Source organism: Crocuta crocuta, unplaced genomic scaffold (genome assembly GCF_008692635.1).
Source record: "Crocuta crocuta isolate KB4526 unplaced genomic scaffold, BGI_CrCroc_1.0 scaffold6, whole genome shotgun sequence".
Lineage (NCBI taxonomy): Eukaryota > Metazoa > Chordata > Mammalia > Carnivora > Hyaenidae > Crocuta > Crocuta crocuta.
The window spans coordinates 6,753,145-6,761,162 of NW_027531917.1; the positions used below are offsets into that span (position 1 = coordinate 6,753,145).

Consider the following 8,018-nt stretch of genomic DNA (forward strand, 5'->3'; position numbering starts at 1 on the left):
CCACCTTTGTGATTTGTGTAAAAGAAAGTTAGTTTTGTTTCATTAAGAAAGAGCAGTGCAGTGAGAAATTGGGAGGGCCTGCCTGCTATATAAGCACATTTTTATTAACGTCACCTAACTTGAGAATTTGATTAGCATCACTAGAGAAATTAGGAGTGGGAAGAACATTAATACAGCAAGGTAAGCATAGAAGAAAATTTGCAAAACTGAATCCACTTCACAGTTGAACTTAAATTTCTTGGATCTATTTCTAGTTTACTTTAAAATAACTTCTGAGGGCTCCTCGGTGGCTCATTAAGTTAAGCCTCCAAGTTCAGCTCAGGTTATGAGCTCATGGTTTGTGAGTTCCGGCCCTTGTTGGGCTCTGTGCTGATAATACAGAGCCTGATTTGGATCTTATGTCTCCCTCTTTCTCTGCTTCTCTCTTTTTCTCAGAAGTAAATAAACCGCTTTTGTGGCCATTTAGAAAAATACATCAGAAGAATGACTAATTTAAGTTTCATGATAGTATTTTTAACTTTGATATTATACATTAATTTGTTCAGGACTAAATATTTTATTTGTCCAAATATTTTTTTTCACTTTGCTGGACCAGAATATTTTATTTATGCTTCTTCCAAATTACCAATACCATAGTATTAATATAACTTATGAGTGAATATTAATAAAGAGTTTATACCAGTGACCTAGTTAATATTTGAGTTTTATTAAAAACATTTTTATTTCCCCAGGTTTGGGGGTCTTATATAATTAGAAATTCCTTTTAAACTTTTGAATCTGCAAATTTCTTTTTATTTTTCAACATTTTGGGGGGAAAAAATAAACATTTTCATTTTTTAGAAACATTGAAAGAGAAGCCAAAGAAAAAATATATGTTAAAGACATAAACATAAACAAAATTCAGAAACTAGTTCATTTTATTGAATAAATTTCAATCTGTTCTGAAGTAAAGAATTTTCACACTATTATAATTATTCGAATATACATCATTTTAAAATTTTATTCATATGCTAAAAGTTGGGCAGTTGTGAAATTTTTCTCTGATTTTATTTCTCCATGATACTTGCTTAGTTTTTCAACTACATTAATGAAAGAAATACACTAAATAGCCATGATTTTCAGATATCATTTTGATCTTTTTGAAAAAATAAAAATGGAAGAAAAACTAGCTTTGTGCCTATGTAAAGTTATGGCTTGTCAAATTAAAAGTTTCCTGGCTGTAAAAACTAAAATTCAGAGGCTCTAATGAGAGATGCCTTTTAATCAGAATGTCTTGGTCTATGAGGTTGTTTTGTGACTATTATATAAATTCAAATGGGACTTTTAAAATGTCATTAAATGTAATCACATGTTAGGAATTATTCGTTGAGTTGCAAATGTTCATGATTTATATGAAAAAGTGTATGCAGCTGCCTGGATGGCTCAGTTGGTTAAGCATCTGACTTAATCTGCTCAGGTCATCATCTCATGGTTATGAGATAGAGCCCCCATGTTGGGCTCTGTGCTGAGTGGGGAGCTTGTTTAAGACTTTGTCCCTTTTTCTCCCTCTGCCCCTCCTCTGCTTGTGTACTCTCTCTCTCTTTCTCTCTCAAAAACTAAAAATAAATTTAAAAAAAAAATAAATGTTTGAATTTCAGTACTGCCAAATGTTTTATGTTCTTTTAAATTCTGGTTATCAGATGACTAATTGTTAATGATTCCTTATGATTATGATTATTTCTGTGCTGGGAAAGGAGGCAGAGTGGACAATTTCATGGTAAAATATAAACCATGAGATGGAAACATGTTTCATGTTAAATAATTATAGGATCAGAGAGCACAGATGTTTTTAAATGTGATTTTAGTTTTTTTAATATTTAGCTAATGACAAGCTGGACCAGGACCTGGAGGAAGAGGAAGAGGAGGAGGAAGAGGAAGAGGAGGAGGAAGAGGAGGATCTGATGTGGAATTCTCCAAAAGAGGTTGCCGATCGTGAGGATGGTTTCCTGGAGTGTGATCAGGAACACATCAAGTTCAGAGACAACATGTTAATGGGATCAGAAGCCTTCGTCAAGAGAATCTGTCTCCTTTGGGCACCACTGTATCTGCATTCAAATGGGAAAATGGCCAGAAAGTCCTCCTTAGGAAGTGGGCCGTTCTCATCAGATTCGAGGACTTTGACTATAGCTCCTGGGATGCTGTGTGCTACCTGGATCCTAGTTCTGGACTCCGTCGGAAGAACACTGTGCTGTTGACACGGGGAAGCAGTCCATTTCCTACGACCTGCACACGGAGCAGTGCATTGCGGACAAGAGCATAGCCGACTGTGTGCAGGCCCCGCTGGGCTGCTACTTAACCAGCTCTTCCTCTCCTCCTTGGGGCTGAAGGGGCTCCCAGGAATGAAAAGGACTGACCGGGAAGGGGCCACAGCCCCGCCAGGGAGACTTCCAGCAGCCAACGAAAGGCCCTTTCAGGGGGCTGGGCAGTGGCCTCGGTGTCCAGCTCGTGCTCCGTGGTGTCGAAAGACCTGCAGTATTGTTGTTTGAAGGTTCCCCCGAGGTGTACGTTTGATCATCCAGACGCAGACAAAATACTGAGTCACCCGATACCGGGTTTCGAGAATTACGGAAAGAAAATCAACTACAGGTTCAAGAATAAGGCTTACGTTCTACAGGCTCTTACACATGCCTCCTACCACTAAATACTATTACTGATTGGTACCAGTGCCTGGAGTTCCTGGGAGATGCGATTTTGGACTACCTCATAACCAAGCACCTTTACCAAGACCCCGGCAGCACTCCCCAGGCGTCCTGACCACCTGCTGTCCGCGCTGGTCAACACCACCATCTCCGCGTTGCTGGCAGTCGAGTACCACTTCCCCTGAGCTCTTCCACGTCATCGACGACTTCGTGCAATGCCAGCTGGAAAGAACGAGATGCAGGGCATGGACCCGGAGCTTAGGAGGTCTGAGGAGGATGTCCAAAGGTCATGGGGGACATTTTCGAGACACTTGCTGGTGCCATTTACATGGACAGTGGGATGTCCCTGGAGAAGGTCTAGCAGGTGTATTATCCTATGATGCTGCTGCTGACAGAAAAATTTTCTACAAATGTGCCCCGTTCCCCTGTGCGAGAATTGCTTGAAATGGAACCAGAAACTGCCAAATTTAGCCCAGCTGAGAGAACTTACTATGGTAAGGTCAGAGTCACAGTGGAATTGGAAGGCAAGGGGACATTTAAGGGCGTGGCCAAAGCTACAGGATTGCCAAATCGGGAGCAGCAAGAAGAGCCCTTCTCAGCCTCAAGGCCAATCAACCTCAGGTTCCCAACAGCTGAAACCCCTTTTTAAAATGAAAAAAAGCAAAAAGCAGAATGGAGGGGGAAAATATTTAAGTTGAAAAGGATTGATTTAAAATCGGTAGTGAGTGGAATGAATCGAAGACAGAATTTAAAGTTTGATAACAAGATGGACTACAGAATAAAACGTTTAACATATGTATTTTTAAAAAAGTGAAAAAGTTCTTACAGCTACAATGGATCTATAATCAACAAATTTTACCTAAATTTTTATAAGGTAACTACTGCAGTTATAATTTTATTTACCCACTTTTGTTTTAATGTAAATTTCCTTTAGATACAGTTTTGAGAAAAGGTTTTCTGCTTCCTTGAAATAAGTTTTATGTCCCCAGATTTCTTACTATGGCATTGTTTCCTCATAAGATTTAGAAGGGTTGAGAGTCCTAAAAATATCAACTGTTAAAACACCATGGCACACAAAGCCTTTATTTGAGGTCATCTTAAATTGACATCTCCTATTCTGAACACTTTTTTTTTTTTTTTAAATCTGACTGAGCTGAAAGAACCTGGATTTGAAGCCTTTGGGAAGTATTGAATAATATAACTACTCTTTCCAGGTCATGATTCAGCACTGATACCAGGCCATTCCTTCAGAAAATGGTTTTGACTGGGTAGTTCCCTAGCAATGAAGGCCATAGCAATACCAAAGGTAGCATCAGTAATGAAAACTCTGTCAGGGAATCTTGATTGATACTATAAACCTGCGTTGCCTGCAAGAGTAGGGCTCCTAACAGTGACTGTGACCTGTATCATCTTCTTTTTTGATTTTTCATTGGAGTCGTTATAGCTGTTTCTCCACTGAGTGGTAAACTATGCCAGTGGGATCCTGAGATGAGATTTTTTTTTCCAGAGATATAGAAAATAGGAAACATATAGCAAAATTCAGACCTAAGGTTTTCTTGGTTCTTATAAGCAAGGGGCTTGATAGAGGATTATATGCTGCCCTAGAACTTTTTGTGTTGACTTTTTTTTTAATCAAGAAAATATGTTAGGCAAAAGATTCATATACATAGTAACTGGTGTATAAGGTTCATGGGGATCTAATTCTCTAGCCTCTCATGGCCACTGATTCCCCATGTTGGTTCCCCCATATGCATAGCAAGAAGAGATCTTTAGAGTCTGGGCTATAGTCTCTGACAGGGCTAGAAACAAGTTCCTTGCTGTGACTGAAATGGAAGTGGGGCGGGGGAGGGAGCTGCTTCTTAGTTCTTCGTAGAAGGAGTAAAAGACATGATGGAGCATGGCTGGATGGGCTATAGTGACTCTTGAAATACAGGACAGTTCCTGGATCTCTCCCTCACCATAGATCCAGATGCCAATTCGGATGCCCCAATGCCATTTAGAATCTCCTGGGGTAATGATGGTAAAGGGTTACAAGCCTTTGATTGACAACCTGATGTAGCAGCCCCCTTCTGATGGAGCACTGTTGTGCCTTCTTTTTTCCCATGTAGCCCATGAAATGCAGCTCCAGCTGGGGCATAAACACTCAGGTGTATAGGCACATAAACCATTCTCCTCATATATGTATTTGTCATTGAGTCGGTATTCCTCTTCCCAATCTAGGCCTCCATATAGTATATCAAGAATCCTTGGGCCCTCTATGAAAAGTGCTCACTTTTTTCTTATGACAGATGCCTCTGGGCCAATACCTATAACCACCCATACATCAAGCAGCATTAACACTGGTCATTTTGGGTTAGTAGTTTCTGTCCAGCCGACCAAGCTTCCCACTGCCCCCCCACCCCGCCCTGCCAGTCTGGNCAAAGCAAGTGTATTGACTCTCCCATTGTCAGATAGAATAGGTGGTCTTATTGTGTCTGCTGGACCCCAGCACTTTTCCTTGGCATGATAAATGGGTATGGCATAGTAAGGTCCAAGTGATTCCCTGGCCTGGCCACGTGAACATATGGGTCACATGATGAGGAATCTAGGTCTACAGAAGGGGTCCAGATTAGAAGCAACCAATACCAAAGAAGCATCCTATTCACAAAGGGAAGATGAATGCTAACAGAAACCTCTCACCATACTCTTAGCCGGCCCGGGCAGCCTCTGCCAATCCTATGGCAAAAAGTAGAGCAAGAATCACAATAACAGTGAGAAACAAAGGGTGACAGTGCATCACAGTGAGGAAACAGATATAGAAAATAAGGAAAGTTTATTTGTTCCACCAGACGGTTGATTCCTCAAGCTTCTGCCATGCCTGGATTAATCAGCTTCTGGAGTGACTAAAGCAGGGGCTGCAGTCTCCCGGAGCCCATGGAGCTGAAGATTGCTCCGTTCTTCAGTATGGTCAGCTTGCACAGTGTTGATGGATCAGGAATGCACTCTCGGTTCAAGATGCCAGCTTCACTCTGCTGTGGTGAATCCAGGGACCCACCTCGGCTACCTTTACTGCAGTAAGGGTGGACAAAATGACAGTGAATGGGCCCCTCCAGAGTGGTTATAGGGGTTGGACGTTCCATTCCTTCACCCATATAGCATCATCTCCTGGTTTAAAGGGGTGAGTGTCTGTGGTCAGACTCATAGGTAATCACTCCCTAACCCAGTGGTATAAAGTGGTCAGGATAGAGCCAAGGGTCTGCATTTGTTGCCTTAGGATTCGATTGCCTATCTCATTTAGATCCCTCCTATGACCTTGATAGTGGGGAGAGGGTGCCCATAAAAGAATTTATAAAGGGAGAACCCTGTCTGCTTAGTGGGACTACACCTGATTCTAAACAATGCTATTGGAAACATCTGGTTCCAGTGTGGGTGAGTTTCCTGAGATAGTTTACTTAATTGCAGCCTTAGGGTTTGGTTCATTTGTCCCACTTCCTGGAGCTCTGGGTCAGTATGCCATGTATAACTTCCAGGTGATCTTTAACCTGTCTGCCACCAGCCACATCACCTCAGCCATGTTATCTGATCCCATAGTAATAGGGATCCAAAATCCTAGGGATGATTTCTTTTTACACAAAGTCAGGCCAGTTCATGTGACTTTTCTGGGTGAGTGAGGAAGGCTTCCAACCAGCCTGAGAAAGCACACCCAAAGACAAACAGATATTTACAGCCCTGGACCCAGGGAAGCTCAGTGAAGTCTGCCATCATATTTTCAAATGGCGGTCCCCCAACACTCTACACCCCAGGGACATCCTTGGGTCCCTGATGTGAGTTATTCTGGGCACACATTTCACATTGCTGACATACTGCTCAGGCTATGCTGGAGAGTCAGGGATGTAGAAATGTCTGTTCAACGTAGTCTCGAGAACTGTCCCGCCAATATGGGTTTCTTGATGGAACTGCTTGAGAAAAGCTGGAGCCAGGGCTTCAGGAATTGCTACTTAGCTGGCTTCAAATTTGACCATCCACCTGGGAGGCAGCTTCCCTTTTCAGTCTTAAATCAGGTACTCTCATGTTATAATTGGGGTCTCATTCTGCCAGTGGACTAGGAACAGTGTGGCGGTTAAAGCCACTAATTCCTTTGGAGGTGGCAAGCTTTGTCTCTCGGTCTGCCTTATGGTTTCCCCATGCAGTCGTGGTGTCTCCCCTTTGATGTCCCCGACAATGCATGACTGCCACTCTTTTAGGGGCCCACACAGGGGCCCTAAAAGTTCAAGGACTTCCTTATCACACTTTATGTCTTTTCCTCCTGAGTTTATTAGATCTTTCTCTTTATGTAAAGCCCCATGTACGTGGAGGATGATGAAGGCATATTTAGAGTCTGTGTATATATTAACTTGTATCCCTGCAGCCAGGAGGGATTGGGTTAGCAGGATGAGCTCTACCTTCTGTGCCAAAGTCCCCGTTGGCATGGCTTTGGCATCAATAGATAGAATTCAGGGTCACCATGGAGTACCCTGAAAGGCATTCTCCTACTTTCACAAAACTGCTACCATCAGTGAAATACTCAGCATTGGGGTCCTTGAGGGACTGATCCCTCAAGTCTGGTGGGCTAGAGAATCTCATCCATGACTTCAGTGAAGTCATCTTCTGGTTGACCTGGCCTGACAGGCAGTAGGGTTGTAGGGTTTAGGGTCCGCACTACTTCTGCGTGAATGTGCTGGTTCTCTCATAGCATTCCCTGATATGTGATCATCCAGGAGTTGGTTAGCCAGTACTGTCCCTTGTAGTCCATTTATGTCATACTGAATGCGGCACTCAGACAGTCAATTCTTGTTCCATAATTAACTTGTCAGCCACAGACACTAAAAGGGCGGTGGCTGCAAGTGCCTGAAGTCAGGGTGGCCAGCCTTGGGCAACAGAGCCAAGCTGCTTGGAGAGATATGCCATCAGGTGATGCCATTACCCCAACATCTGGGTTAGTACTAGTGATACTGGCGCATTCATGAACATACAAAAAGAAAAGCTTGGACATGTCTGGGAGCCCCAGATCAGGCACATCGGTGAGGGCCCACTTGATCTCTTCAAAGATCCTTTGCTGTACTTGTTCCCATAACAGAGGTTCCCACTGTCACCCTTCTGTGGCCTCATAAAGAGGTTTTTCCATGACAGAGAAGTTAGGTATCCAGATTCTACAGAAACTTGGGGCCCTGAGAAATTCCCAAACTTGGTGTCGGATTGACAGGACCAGGATTGAACAAATGGCCTGTTTTCTCTCTGAGCTGAGTATACACTGCCTCTGGAAGAGGTGAAAGCCAAGGTACTTGACTTTCTTTTGACATATTTAGGCCTTTTTCCTTAAGG

The 8,018-nt window shown here is 42.7% G+C and overlaps 1 pseudogene; it reads left to right on the top strand.

Annotated features, from left to right (window-relative positions):
• The first annotated feature begins 1,940 nt into the window (after positions 1–1,940).
• On the top strand, positions 1,941–3,314 carry LOC144240556 (endoribonuclease Dicer pseudogene; annotated as a pseudogene).
• Positions 3,315–8,018: the final 4,704 nt, after the last annotated feature.